Below are 16592 nucleotides of genomic sequence, written 5' to 3'. Positions count from 1 at the left end.
AGATAAATCCATTTGGACAGTGTTCCTCTAACAGAATAGAGCTGAGATCAGATGACAATTGTCAGATGTCGTGTTTACGTCAGGAAGTCCAACCACGCTATCGATTTGTCCATGTTTTCGTACAGTCGGCTTGAGAAGTACCTGAATCAAATCTAATTGCGTCATCAAACATCACTTAACAAATAAGCCTGTATATTGAATGATATATTTAACTGCCTCTGTGGCCGAACGGTTACCATGCCGGACTGCCACGCAGAGGTCCCAGGTTCGATTCCCGGGCCGGGAGAAATGTTTGTATGGCCTACAATTATTTCTCTCGTGAGTTTGGGTGTAATTTGTGGTTGTCTATATGTGTGTCCATGGCACCCGCGACACAGGGTTTACCTAGTGCGGGGCTATGTTGAGTGTGCGCGTTATTTATTTATTTATTTATTTATATACGAGTAAACCAATTCTGTAAACTAATTTATTAATGTAGTTGGTACTTATTACGGGCAGATAGCTGCAAACCATATTTTAAAGATCTCCAATTACTGACTGTGCCTTCTTTTTACATCTACGAAGCTGCCGTATACGTCCAAATGCACCCTTGTTCTCGAGAACTTTAAAGCCAAGACGTTATATTCAACTTCGATTGAAAGCTTGTAAAACTGTCTTCATGTATGAAAATATTTTTGTAATAGAACTAAAAGTTAACGGGAGATATTTCAACGCCAGCCTAGATTGTAGGTGAGGCGTGGGGGGCATAGATATAGAAAAAAAGGGTGGGGGGTGGCCCGTCGCGTTCCGCAATTCGCGTGCTGTGAATTAATATGAATAAAATAAGGACGCATCTCCCGCGTCGACAACCGATGGCGACTGACGGGGCAGCGGGAGGCGCGGCGTGTCGTTAAACCGCTGGGCAAATTGCAGGTTTTGGGAAAAATTTAAATATAATAACTAATAGGGCTTCAATTGAAAACCAAAATTTATCAGGTTCTCCATAGTACTTAAGATAAATATCTCCATATAAAAATTATGTACAAAGTTCATTGACTTACAATTACATGGACGTCGGGTCCGCGCTAAAAAGTGTCCGCACTTGTAAGGCGCTAAAATCGTATACAGAGCGCGACACTCCGCTTTAGTCTTCATTTGTTCTACGGACAGCGCGATACTGCGATGACATAACAATTTAAATTTCGAATAGGTTGACTTGGGACATTTTTTTCGTGGTTTTTGTATTAGACCCGTCGTCCATTTATTTGTAAGTCAATGACAAAGTTACATACTTTATTCTTAAATAATTCGTTTCACATTTTTATTATAGCCGGTTTTCAGTATTTTATATGATCGGGTAAAATACATCCTATCGTATAACACATTAGCAAATTCTTTAGTCAATATTCTTAGTATCGTACATTTTTTTTTTGTAAAATCGTTATTTAATAATAAATCATTGAACCATTTAATCCAGCAAAACAGTTAGTCTCGCCTCTGCTCTAGTAACTCGCCTTAATAAGAATTAACCGAAAGTACGAAGGTCTAAAAACATTATGCTATTTAAAAGACAATCATACAATTTATTGTGGAAAAGACAGTGGAAAATTTTAATATGTACATGTAATTAGTAGGAAGAAAATCGAATATTGATATATTCTGGTTGCGCCTGTACCTACTCACCAATCTCGCATGCAATATCGCAGCGATGCAGCGGCATACGACATGACTTCACTATGGAAATGATTTGCGAATCATGACTTATACGGGCTCCAAAACGATACCGAAGCAAGGAATACGAGAGATATTAAAATTGACTGGAGTATACATGGTGACTTGAAATTTTGCTACTTGAAGTTTTACTGTATCTGTCGGATTTTTAATTAGAGATAACAAACTGGCAGCTGTCACTTCGATAAATAATGTTGCCATGTTTATTGCATGGTAATGTGTTTAGTACAGTTTTCAATGAAATCTCTGTAACAAAATCAGTAAAAAAAAATAAAAACGTTAAAGAATTGTAACTATAGATCTACTAAGCTAAAGCTTCTATTCTGTAATTTTTCCGCAGCTAAGTTCTTTTTAGAATTACTTATTACCTACAAATTATTAAAAAATATATAGGTTCTTTACATCGATTTCCTACTGAGTATAATGCATTAAGATAACATAATTTTTACTTCAACAACATCTATCAACCAACCAAATATCAATAAAATCTTGTACGTGGACTTCGAATTGGCAGCGCCTGTCTGATATCGCTCTTAGTAAAATCAGTGTTTTGTAAATCAAGCAATAATTTCATGTCACCATATATATAACTTCTCATAACGTTAACGGACCTTAAACCTTACGAAAATGTTTTTTATTTCATTACAAATGTAATCGACCTATTGGACTAATATTTCTACCTCAAAATTCTAAGTAGATGTAGAGATGATATGTTTTATAACATTGTGTATGTAATTTATTGTAATTGTAATACTTACTTTCGTCTTTACATACTTTCCTCGATCTACATAAAGTAACAAAAATTAGACCTTATATTGAAAACAGGCGGTAACTCGGACGACTCTAGCCAATACATACCAATAGCACTACTAACGGCGATCTCAAAAGTATTCGAAAAGACCATGGCCACCTACATGTAGTTTTACAGAGAAACAGAATATTCTTCACAATAATCAATACGAATTTAGAAAAAAACGATCAACCACTTCAGCCGTTTTTAAATATACGCAGGAAATTTTAAACTACGTAAATGATAAACATAACGGAGTAGGTATTCTGCTCGACATGTCCAAAGCATACGATAAAGTCTCCCACTCAACTCCTGACGAAATTGCTAGGTATCGATATTAGGGGCAATGCTCATGGGTGGCTCAAGTCGTATTTAACCGACAGAAACCAACTAGTACAGATAGACCATGTAAACAGTGATACCGGAGAATTGGAATGTGTCACATCGGAAAGTATAACCACAAATTGGTCCATTCCACAGGGAAGTGTGTTGGGATGTATTCTTTTCCTAATCTACATAAACGATCTACCAAAAGTGTCGGCTCCGTTATGTATAATGCTTGCAGATGATGTTTCCATTCTTTGTAAATACTCTAAAAATAAAAATAGCGCCAACAACGAAATAATAGGCACATTCAACACTGTAAAAGATTGGCTTCAAGACCACAATCTTGAAATAAACAGTAAAAAAACAAAAATTGTATAATTTAAACCGCGACAAAAACAACCGCTAAAACTGAATCTTATAAAAATGCCCTCAATATCGAGGAAGTAAATCACTTAACACTTCTGGGAATAACACTCGAGACTCGCCTAAATTGGAAAATCCATATCAGTAAAGTCAAATCAAAACTATCACAAATATTTTATGCCATAAAAATTTTAAAATCTAACACAACGATAGAGTGCGCCCTAAGTGCTTATATGTATGCTATGCGTATGCTTGGCTCCGGTACAGAATTATCATGTCAGGCTACAGCATCGACGCTGGCGATCTCTTTATAATTCAAAAGAAATGCCTCCGTGTAATATTAAACCTACGACAGAGAGTCTCGTGTAGACCACACTTTACCAACCTAAACCTACTTACAGTACCGTCACTACACACACTTGAAATTGCAAAGTTTGTAAAAAAACACATTTCAATATTTGAACAAGTTAAAAGCGAGCGCCGCAAAAACAATTTAACCGTCCTTACTATAATTTAATGTTGTGTAGAAATAACCCTTATCACAGGGCTATAGTAATTTACAATAAAATACCAGAAGCAATAAAAGTAAATGACAAATATGAAACCTTTAAAACTAAAGTCAACTCACTGCTAATCTCAAAAAGTTATTACTCAATAGTAGAGCTATTGTCGGATAAAGATGTGTAAATGTTCAATCTCTCGGCAACATATATTATGTACAGTTTTAATATGACATGAATGTAATTTGGAAAAGTAATTTGAAAATATATTTTAAATATGTAATTTTTAGAAAAGCAATTATAGATATTTTAATTGATAAGATGGATGGATGTAGATTTAATATAAAATATATATGTACTCGTAGTATATTGCAACACCCTAACAGGGTCCATGTTTGTATAAATCTGTATGTACTATTCATGATGTAATAAATAAATAAATAAATTGGCGACCTCCGAGGTCGAGTCGCGATCCCCGACCGGGTCAATATAAAAAAACTAACTTTTCTATATTGTCTCGGGTTTGGGTGTTTGTGGTACCGTCGTTGTTTCCGATTTTCATAACACAAGTGCTTTAGCTACTTACTTTGAGATCATTTATGGGACATATGTGATGTTGCCTAATATTAATATTATTTATATAAATGGATTTTAAATATATCAAGCAAAAAGTATCTACTTATAAATGCCATACAAGTCTGTTCCGATCCTAACTCATACGCTCGTCGAAACCAGAGAGACATTTTTTCGACTTTTATTCGGGCCCGGTGCCCGGATAAATTATTACCGCCAATGTTGCCAAATAAAAACAAGAACATACGCCCGACATAAAAGCCTGTGTATGGCTTGAAAATTCAATTTTTGCAGCCATTCACTTGGATTTAGCGTTAGAATTTTCGTAATCGTTTCCAATCAAAAGTGTTGTCTGTACTGTATTGCTATTGTAAATGCTTAATGCACGTGGTATTTAAAGAGTTGAGATTATAGTGGAATGGTAAGGGCCTTACCATACGTTAGGCACGGAATTGCAATAAGCCGGTTAAAAAGTTTTATGTCCATGTAATGAGACCAAAAAAGACGTGCGTTTCGTGTCAGCGGTCCGAGCGGAAGCGAAACGTGACACATTTATATTAGCTGTTAATGCATTGGTAATAAAATATTAAAATTTCAAATAACCACACAAATTATGGTCTCCAACCAGATTGTAGTGGAATTCCCTCCCTGCAGACTTATTCTCTGAATCTCTTTTAAACAGACATTATTTAGGTGTGCATGTTTGTATCGTTGACCTCATCGTCGTTTTCCATCAGGTGAGATAGAGGTCAAAGGTGCGCTTTTTTTACAAACAAAGTACTAGAGCAAGTGATTTTACTTCAGGACATTTTACCCAGAACACCCAGATCAGAATCAATTTAGAAAGTTCATTTTACAAATTGACCCTATTGGGAATTCATCCCGTTTCCGCCTCCTCCAAAGTCTACAGTGCAAACCGTTGGGTCACTGAGGTCTTCAAAATAGATATAAAGCTTTTCCTGATCGGCTCAAAATTTAATGAGTGTGGTGACTCCATAATTTAAATGAACAATGAAATTATAAAATTGAATTAAGAATGGAATTGGTTTTGGAATTTTATAAAAACGGTTATTTCGTAGGTAGGTAGTTAAAGTTTGGTATCCTAAGCAGAATACGTTTTGGTGGAAAAAAGTTAAAATTCCCCGCCTAAATTGAGTTCTTTTTGTAGATTGTGATATAGAGTGCGCATTTCACTTTCATCTCACCTGATGGAAAGTGACGACGTGGTCGACGATGGCGCATACACATGGCCTTGTATAAATTCTATTCACACTTTCCTAGACATGCTTCATTGACTAGGTGACTTGTACGAGAAAGCAATTTTTTTTAACAAATTTCTCTTTCACGGCTACGTCGCGGAAGCCTAAAGTTTATTTAGGCTAAAGTTTGACCTACCGTCTCTCAAGGAGGGGGTAGTGGATTCGAATCCGGGCTTGCACCTCTGTCTTTTTCGGGACTTATGTCCGAAATTTAATCTGAAAATATCGTGAGAAAGCCTGCACACATTTGCAAAGTTAATGATGTGTGAAGTTTCCAATCCGCGTTGTGCCCGCGTGGCAACTGTAGTCCTAGCCCTCTCACAGGGAGAGGTGGTCTGTGCTTAGCTGTGGGATTATATATAAGCTAACTAACTATTATCATTGCAATTATTAATGTAAAGATACAACACAAAGAAAAATTCCTTCGATTCGACAGAACTCAAATCTGTGTACCGGGGCGACCGGTTTCGAGCAGAGAACAAAAAAGTAATGAGAATCGACACTTTCCGCCCCTCCCTAGCTTTAGATACCGCACCACGTCCCGCTCATTGACGATCGCATTGACTGAACGGCAACAAGGCTGTCGGCGAGCCGTTTTCACTCTAAGCTTTACCATTTGAATATAGTTTTTATTTATGCATATTGTCTTTCTCATAAAATAAAAATCTTTATTTAATTAAATGATAAAGCCAGAGGACTATCTGAGATGATGAATGGCGTCTTTTTAAACACGGTTCTGGCAGAATACCAGTGTCGGGAAACCGCGGCAATTATACTGAGCCAGCGCCTTTTCACTGCCATGACTTCCAAAAATATTTACTTTAATTAGTTATATGTGTAGTTATATGTTCCTTTTGTTATAAAAATTTGTTATTTTAAATGGTTCAACATAATAATAATTATGGTGTTCGTTTTCGTGGATGCTATGTAAATAAGTTGTCATGGAAGTGAATAAAGTTTTTATATATCTATCTATCTATTCATTACGAACTTGTACGTTAATATACTCGTATAACATCATTGTACGTTATTTTTTAGCCCGTGATGAAGAGAGGAGTTTCTTTCGTTTTCCGAAAGATGAAACGAGGTAAGTAAAAAACTTGAGACTTATTCAGTTAATGTTTTCTTCATTAATTTAGTGAAAAGTAATATATAACACAGATTTATTATATGAATATAATGAGACGTAATATAGTAGACAAGGGTTCTCGAATTTTCAATTTGTATTGTCGATAAATATGTAGTGAATATAATTGTTAAGATTCTATTGATTCTATTAATAAAATTTTGATGACCGATTCGAGAATTTTCGCTATGTTGCCGCTCTAAGCACGTAATAGTACGAGAAAGTGATGGGTAACCCTGCCATTTTACGCACACATTTGCGCGTGTACAGATAGCGCCTTATTGTATGTAGTAGTAGTACGTAAATAAGTTTCGACCGTTGTATGGAGTGTCCGGGGTGTGGTTTCGAGTCAGTAGAACTTACAAATTTTTCAATGCATTTCAAAATCTTCACTTAACCAGGTAGCTTTACAGCTACCAGAGATTGACAAACAAATGTCGCTTTGTAAATTATGACATTGATTATATTGTATATTATTATTATATAATTAACGTTCTCTTTATTACACGATTTTAAATCAAATACGTTTTAAGAAACCTGTCTGGAAAACCTAAGGGCCGACAGCTACCTTGCCTTAGCTAATATTAGTAGCAGTAGAGCTCTTTGTGAAAGAGTTCATCCAGGGAAGTACTGCCGCCTTGCAATAATGTGAGCATTGCTGCGTTCCGGTTTTGAAGGGTAAGAGTGCTGGTGAAATTACAGGCACAGGGGACTTTTCAACTTATGTCTCAGGGTGAGCGCGGTGGTAGTGCCTTTCAGATCTTTTCGATTTATGAATGAATGATAATATTATATATATTATAGATATCAATTTATATAGAGATAAATTTATAGTTCTGAGTGGCACTGCAACTGTTATGGACTGGCCTATTACTTACCATCAGGCGCATGACTAGTTCGTTCCATTACTTAGAATCATAAAAAAATATAAAGGGGAAACGCTGCCAGCAACTTGAGCACCTTGCCGCGGGTACTCAATTTATTCATATAATGTAATCTTAGTTGTACTTTGTAATATTTAAGCTTTTATTGTACCATATCTAAATATTTTAATTTATTATCTAATAAATAAACTCTGTTAATAATATTTTAAGTTAAACGTTTCCAAATCCTCTTTAGAGCATGAGATCAGATAGAAGAAAATTATGTTCATTTATTACTCACTTTACCTTTCAAAGTAAACGGGGTTATCTGGTTTACTTCAAGCGCTATTAATTAAACAAACCTTTACCAACAATATTCTTTTACACGAACACTACACTGTACGATCCCCTTTTTCACAGCCACTATAGAAACCTCACTAGCCTCAACAGATGTGGAACGGAAGCTATCAAACTCGAGAATCATTAAAACCCCTCCTCGTGCTACACCGACTAACCTACCACCGGAAGTTTCATCCTTCATGGACAAGATAGACGTCAAAGTAACCAACTTAAAATGCTTTGATACTAAGTTGTCTCATCTTATATACCATATCGTCGGGGATAGTACAAAAGCGCGTATGGAGCATTGGTAAAAACGCGTATCTTCACGTGATAAAATTTTACAGGAATGGGTTTAAACGTTATTACTATGTTATTTCAATGGTTATTACTTTCATTTCTGCACAGTAAGCATTAATGTAAGTTATTTACGGACTGATAACAATAGACTCCAGTAAATCAGGTTAATTTGGTTGTCACGCCTATTACGCGGATTTAGTTTGGCCACTAACTTACCGAAATGGCAATTTCATAACGTATGCTAGTTACGCGTAATTGCACTATCCCAGACGATATGCCGCATTTTATTTCTATATGTATATCTATATCTGTGATTATTTTTTTGCTTTTAATAGGCATTCAAGATATCATAACACTCTATTATATAAATATACTAAATGTATGTGGATTTGTGTAAATATAAGACATATAAATAAATATTAGACAACATAACATACGCAACTCTGATCCCAAACTAAAGCACTTGTGTTGTGGGAATTGGAAACAACACCGGTACTACAAACGCCCAGATCCAAGACAATATTTATACAAATTGGTTTTTTACATTCACCCGGCCCGGGACCGAACCCTGAACTTCAGTGATGGCGCTACCATGAAAACCGGTGTGCAATCACACCACCACGGAGATCATAAGAAGAAGAAAAAGGTGTATAAAAGATTCAGGATGTTTTCTCTTTCTCATTTCTCTTTCTATTTTTAGTAGTAGTAGAGCCCCTTATGTAAGAGTTCGTCCAGGGAAGTACTGCCACCTTACCTATTTCAGCCATTGAGCAGAAATGTTCACATTACTGCGTTCCGGTTTTGAAGAGTAAGGGTGCTGATGAATTTACAGGCACATGGGACTTGTCAAAATATGTCTCTGGGTGTTGGGTGCAATGGTAGTGCCCTTCAGATCTTTGTGATTTAAAACTCTTAGTGGTACTGCAACTTTTATAGACAGACTTGTCGCTTACCTCCAGGCGCACGACTTATTCGTTTCATCGCTTGATATTAAAAAAAAACCAGTCAACACGAATAAGATTTACTTTAAGATCACGAAATACCGAACAACAGCTGTTTTATACTAAATATCTACACGAAGTGGACCGAAACATACTCATAGACAATTCCTTGAAAATTATGCAGGCCTGTCAAAGTCAAATAATCTTTATTTCATATTTAAACAAATTACACTTGAAATCGTCATACTGATTAAAGTCTACTGCTCATTCGTAAGGAAGATTCCCTTGAGAAGAATGAGCAAGAAACTGTAGGGGTTGCTCTTTGTAAATATACATTTGTACTGTATTGGCATTTGATGACGATAACGAGTAAGTACTTAATTGTGACATAGTGTGTTTGGTCCGATACTGATGAAACATATTTATGACCCAAAAAGATAAACGTTCTTTTACCTTTATCTTTTAATAAAAAAAATGGAGTAAATAAAACTTATCTCTATTATGAAAGTTGAGTAAAAATAATTGGAACATTTATAGCACGTTATCCGATTAACATTGTAGATTTTACAATATTAACTAAATGCAATGGAAGTGCTTCGAATTATTTTACGATCTTATCAAATAAGGACTTATAATATGGCTGCTACCACAATCTTCGAGATTATAGATATGAAAATAATCTTGATATTAAGAATTATATTGGAAAGCACTTAGAGATAAATGGCTAAATACGTGACAAAAGATTGTTGGAAATTGATTACTTTCATTAATTTCATTTATTATCAGTTGTCTTTCACACTTTTATTATAATTAATCTTTTGCTAGAAAAAAGTGAAGATTCCTTGACCATGATCTTCTTTGGTTAATAGAGGTTTCGGCTCTTGGAATCCTGTCACCGTAGGAGAAGCGGAAAAGCGGGAAAAACTATTTAGCTAGATCAAATGTTTTTTGTTAAATAAAGGTCTTACACAAAATATACTAGGTAAACACCTAAGGATCTCTAAAGAATGTGCTAATTTGTTACATAATTGATACTTTACTCGATTATATAAAATTCTCAGAATAGGCTAAAATAAAAATCTAATTATTTAAGAATGAACTTTGCGCATAATCTCTGTAGTACCTAGATAAAGAGAAATATGGAGATACACTTCCCTGTATAGAATAGAATAGAAAGTTCTTTATTGTTTTTCATTTTTGTTACAGTTATATCTGCAAATGGGTGTGTACCTAATGCAATATGTCTTAAAGATCTATACAATTATTTTATGTCGCGTAGCTACTTTACAGAAAAGTGCTAGACGTACGTAAAATATATACCTTTCTTTTTACTTCAAAACGTGTCCCCTTGGGGGTACGCGCCGTTTACTGACACGTTTATCCCTGTCTCTTTTGATGACATACTCTATTTCACCAATTCTATTGCTGTAAACCATTGGGATGTACTGGCCATACTTAGTGTAGTGTGGACCAGGAGTGTCCAGTCCCGCTATGTACATGTCATTTAGTTTTTCTAACCTGTCTCGGTGCAGATCGTGTATCCTAAGATGCCACGGATCTTCATCTAGCATGTCTCACAACATTTCAGTGGGGATTGAACGAGGAAAGCCTCCCGCAGTCTTAAGAGCTACACTTCCCTGGACGGTTTTACAAGGAGCTCCACTGCGACTAAAAACATATTTTGATCTACCAAACAGTTTTTCCCAGTGACTCGCCTTAAATACTACTCGCCTTAAAGACTGCGTTCCGGTTTGAAAGGGTAAGGGTGCTGGTGAAATTACTGGCACATGGGACTTGTCAACTTATGTCTCAGGGTGATGGGCACAATGGCAGTGCCCCTAAGGCCTTTTCAATTAAAATCACTAAGTGACACAACTTCTGTTATAGATATGCGTGTCGGTTACCACTAGAAGCACGACTTGTTCGTCCTGTCTCACGGTGTTATAAAAAAACATTTATAATGTACAAACTGTTTTTAAGAGAGTAATTTTTAATTTGAAACCTTTTTATAATGTTTCATATTAGTGACGTAGAAAATTTATTAATTCTTACGAAATAATAAATTTTCTACGTCACTAATGATCGGAATTGAGGGAGTAATTTACTTAAATTATGAACGTTGTCTAAGTATGAACATACCCATATCGTCATCAATGCGTGTAAAATTTCTTTTTGTTACTGTTTATTTTTTAAATAACTAAAGTATTTCAATACGTAAGTACCTTTTGAAATACAAGTACAATATTATTTTTTGAGACCATAGTGTGTGACAAATACGTAATAGGAAATGATAATTTGTCGCCAATGTACTTAAAATTCAGTAAATAATACGCGTATTGAAATATATCAGGTTCCGAGAAATCCCGGGATTTAAAGATGGCAATGTCCACATTATTATTTAGTTTAGTTAAATTAACTCCCTAATTTCCGATCACTGCTCATAAGTTAAAACCATCTATCCAATTACAATATTCAGGCCAAGCATTGCTAGTGAATATTCGACGATTGGCGGTTGAAAGAGTGAAATTATTACAGTGTGAAAAATTGGACCGTGCATGGACATGCATTGAGGTTGCACCACCCTACAATGGAATCTAACAAACTAGGACTTTTACCACAGGTTTTCTTTAGCATTTGACTAAGAGAATTTTTATCGAGTCCTTAGGTTTTCGCGAATGTTACAGGTAGGAAATGAAACTATTTTTTCGGATCTAAAAATACAAGTAGGTACAGTCAGCCATGACCTTGGGACCTGTGGACGGCCCGAAACGTTGGTTTATTAAAAAAAAGAAATGTATGCAATTTACTTCCAAAAAAATTGTTTCATTTCCTATGAGAAATTATTTATTTATTTGGAACACCAACACATAAAAAAGTAAGAAAAGAGACAACATTTGGTATCTAAACACAGTTTTTATGTGCAAGGCTAACTACGGGTATCCATATCACTTAATATATACCACAGACCATATAAATACTATATACCCAGATAAATAAAAAAGTAAAAATTAAATAAAAACTGTAAATATTGATCAATCCAAATTATTTAATGTACTGAAATTTAAGGTAAATAATTGACTATAAGATCGAAACAAATATTTGATTGATGATAATATAACAGTGAAATTGTATTTATAAAATATGTTGTGAAAGTTAAAATAACAATGAAAATAAAGTATTAAAATATAGGGACACGCAATTTACATTTAAATCTATAGAAAGAATCATTAAAAATGTCAAGACCAGTTGAATTGCAATTATTAACTGTCAAATTAAAGGTATCAGATAAAATTGTTCTAATCTTGTTAGTCCTGAAGGTTTTCCTTGATGGTTTTTTCTGGATTCGGGTTAGGAAAACCTTCACCTAAACCGTATCTTTAAAGTAGATCCATGTTCTGTAGTGGCTAGTTCACATACATACACATAAATGTAACCAATAGTAAAACGAGATTTCTCGAAAATTCTAGAAATATACGTTTCCTACATGTTTAGATCGCAGAAACAAACTAGAGCCTTAGCTTTGGTTTATGAGTTTCGCTTCAAGTCGTAAAGTGCAGGTATCCGTTGCTTTTCTTTGAAGTCGGGTATTACTTTTTTAAAGTTTGTTTGATTTCTTAGTAAGATTGTGTTTCTTCTTCTTCTTTGTTCTTTTTATCATAAAACTAGATAACAAATGAGTGACATCGACTGGTAAATTCACAATGAACCTAAAATATCCGTGAATCGACTACTGTCTACCTCCTGGACTAAAGTGAAGTCGCTTTCTATTATTACCTGATTGAATTATTTATATTGGTACTTGGTGTAACGGGCTAGTGTCCGCAATTATTTATATTATACGGGGTATAAAATAAATGTTTTTTTAACCGACTTCAAAATAAAGGATGAGGTTCTCTATTCGAGTGTATTTTTTTGTATATATGTTACACGATAATTTGTGAACGGATTTTGATGATTCTTTTTTGTTAGAAAGAGGGTACCTGAGTATTTGTCTAATTTAAATTTGAAGAAAATATTCCCCTTTAAGGGTGGCAAACTATGGGATGAATCCGGTTTCGCGGACTTTCCGCTAACCGATTTCACTACAACTTGCCAAATATATGCAACACCACGAACTTTTGAGGTCGGTTTTTTTAGTATTTTGTATTTGAAATTATGTGAAGTTGTCGTAACGCTGTCAACGAGTAGGCAAAAGTGTAATAGTTGGCTTTTAACGAACCACGCCTAAATAAATTTGTTTACAAAGTATAGTTCTTTTATTTGAAGCTCCCCGTAACAATGAGATGACATTAATAACATATTGAATATCTAATAATTATATCGAAAAAATTAATAGTCTGTCTGGGAAACCCAAGCGCTGGCGCCTATCTTGCCCAGCATTGATATTACATACAAACCTTGACGCGGTGACACAATTTCAGTCATTTAATGTAGATTTTAACATAAATTTAATGGTTTTTAATTTATTAATACATAATATACACATTGTGTATATATTAATGAATATAATCTGTTTAAATTGCAGTTATATTTTTTAATTATAAGCAAATAATAAAATTAATATAACTATTTGTACAATGTTACTTTTTTCTTTTTAAAATAGCCCCTCACTAGGGAAACCCTGTATCCCGGGTGCCATGAACACAGACAACCAGAAACTGCACCCAAACTCACGAGAGAAATAATGTAGGCCTTACAAATATTTGTTCCAGACCGGGAATCGAACACGGTACCTCTGCAGCCCAACATGATAACCGTTCGGCCACGGAGGCAGTTACCTACTGCTACCTACTAGTTTGATGTCTTTCACATTTAAACACAGACGGTAAAGCAGCTCGTATTGCCTAGATCTAGATATGGTTAACAACATATTACATCAAGCCATACCTATTCGGTCCACTGCTTTGATTGCTCTAAGGATTAAGAGCACGAATTACAAACGACTACAGTGTCTAGATTCAATCGAGAACCAGTAGTAAACTTTCGGCTGGTTGTCGAAATTGTTTCGGTCTGTCAGTTGAGCTAACGAGAGGTATTGGAATATTTGAAGGGGCTGCCTTTTATTTTCACCGGGTATTTACAAGCGAGATAGACTTCCAATTTATTAAAAAAGACAGTTCCAATTTGAGTAATAGCGGTTGGAATAAGTTATGTAGAACAATAGCTACTATAAATGCAAATTAAACGATATCAATTTTTCTTTTTATGACGTTACTGTGCTATGTAGGCTTAAAAGTTTTATTCACACTTTTTGAGACATATATTTATTCGAGAAAACAAAAGGTTAAGGTACGACAAAACTAAATGCGAAAACCATAGTAAGGAAACATATTAAATTGATAAATATATTAATGTCTAAGTTAACTGCCTCCGTGGCCGAACCGTACTGGACTATCACGCAGTGATCCCGGGTTCGATTCTCGGGTAGGGAGAAATATTTGTATGGCTTACATTTATTTTTCTTGTGAGTTTGGGTGTAATTCGTGGTAGTCTATATGCGTATATCCATGGCACCCGCAGTTCAGAGTTTTCCTAGTGCATTGTAAGTGCGTTATTATTATTAATAATCATATTTTTTTATGATACCCAGTGACGGGACGAACAAGTCGGGCGCCTGGTGGTAAGCGACACGCCTGTCCATAGAAGTTGCAGTGCCACTCAGAGCTTTAAATCGCAAAGATAAGCGCTGTCGCTGCGTCCGTAACCCTGAGACATTAATTGTTAAGCCTCATGTGTCAGTATTTACACCAGCACTTTTCCCTTCAAAAGTAGCATCACTTTCCCGGACGAATTCTTTCACAAGGAACTGCTACTAAAATTACCAACAAACATTGGTTCTAGGGGAGCTAAATACGTAAATTAATGTTTTCATTTTGTTTTTTGTTGTCGACAATCTTATCCTTCGTTTACCAATGTAATCCTAATCGACGGGCCCTTGTGATGGCTTCAAGACCTCATAGACATTGGAACGGGATATACGAGGTCCTAAGTTGTGGGTTAACTAAATTAGAACCTTATTTACCGTAGTTAGTATCTAATGTGCCAAAAATTCCCACTCATGCCGAGAAGGAGAAATACTTAATAATTCGAAAATATTTGAACACAATAAACAACTATAATGAGAGGAAGAAAGATTAGAACCCCGATTTCCGGAACAGGGCACGATCCACATTGATTGATAACAAAGCATTTTGTTAAACAAGCAAGCTGCTTTCCTTTACAAAGTATTCAATGTTTTCAGATGTTTGTTTTCTTTAGCAAACACGTTGTTTTGCAAGAAAATAAAGCTGGGTATTAAAATGCGACTGCGATTAAATTTGATGTAATGGATGATGTGTTGTTTTTGTAAAGTGCTTTGTTTTCGCATTTTGTAATGTAACACACACTTGTCCATCATGCAGTTTGGTTCATTTGATATGTATTCATTATTGTTACATTATTTTTGATTTTTTTTTTAAATTTGGCTTGTCTTTGAATTTTGTATTGTGATACACGCTAGTACATTGTGCATTATGAGCTGTTTTTGTAAATCTTTTTAGTCTTTTAATTTTGTAATGTAACACACACTTGTACTTTAATTATTGTTACATAGTTTATGAAGCTTTGTCTTTGAATTTTTTAAATTTAATTTGCACTTATATGTACATTGTGTAATTTACTTTACTTGAAACGAATTAATCATTATTGTATAGTATTTAAGTTGTTTATGTAAATTGCTTATTCTTAGAATGTTGTAATGTAACACACACTTGTTATGTCATTTTAAATGTATTCATTATTGTTACCTTATTAAGAGATATGGTTTGCCTTTGAATTTCATAATGTAATAACACATTTAAACATAATGTATTTTAATCAAATCTAAACGAATGTTAACTATTTTATTATACAATTTTACGAGATACTAATGACTTTTTTTTAATTGTACGAAACTTTTTTATACAGCTATGTTATAGTGTTATTATATGGAAATCTACGAAAAAAAAAACTTTTTATGTAATGCAAAATAATTGATGCGTGTTTGTTTAAAGAGACAAACGATTAATAGGTCGCAGAACCAAATTTGTTCTTTTTATTGATGGGAATGTCGTGTTAAATAATTTCAGGCTAATTAAAAACTATGTCGTTTTAATATGATAGGAGCAAAATGGTATACCTATGAAGAAAAATATCAGTGAGTTTTATGTATGGTAACCGTAGTGTTGGGTCATGGAACAATTTCCATTTTGAAAAAATCACATTTTTCAGAGAAATAAATATTTTTCTGGATATTTTTCCAATATTTGCTTTAATTTTCCACATTTGACGTTTATACCTGTTAAAAGTTGAAGTTACTGAACGAAAACGATGGAGCCAACAACAAGCGGTGGTGGTGTAGATGTTGGAGATCTTTTCACTGTTATGAAATAATTTTAAATCTCGTTTTTCTTTAAGCGGCTTTTAGCTATACAAGATTATTTTATAATTGACGCTAAATAAAACTTCAAAAGAGATTTCTAAA

The sequence above is a fragment of the Hyposmocoma kahamanoa genome, unplaced genomic scaffold (genome assembly GCF_003589595.1).
Source record: "Hyposmocoma kahamanoa isolate Upper Pololo Valley unplaced genomic scaffold, ASM358959v1 210, whole genome shotgun sequence".
Lineage (NCBI taxonomy): Eukaryota > Metazoa > Arthropoda > Insecta > Lepidoptera > Cosmopterigidae > Hyposmocoma > Hyposmocoma kahamanoa.
The sequence above is the reverse complement of the archived record's forward strand: the minus strand, read 5'-3'. Positions refer to the sequence as shown.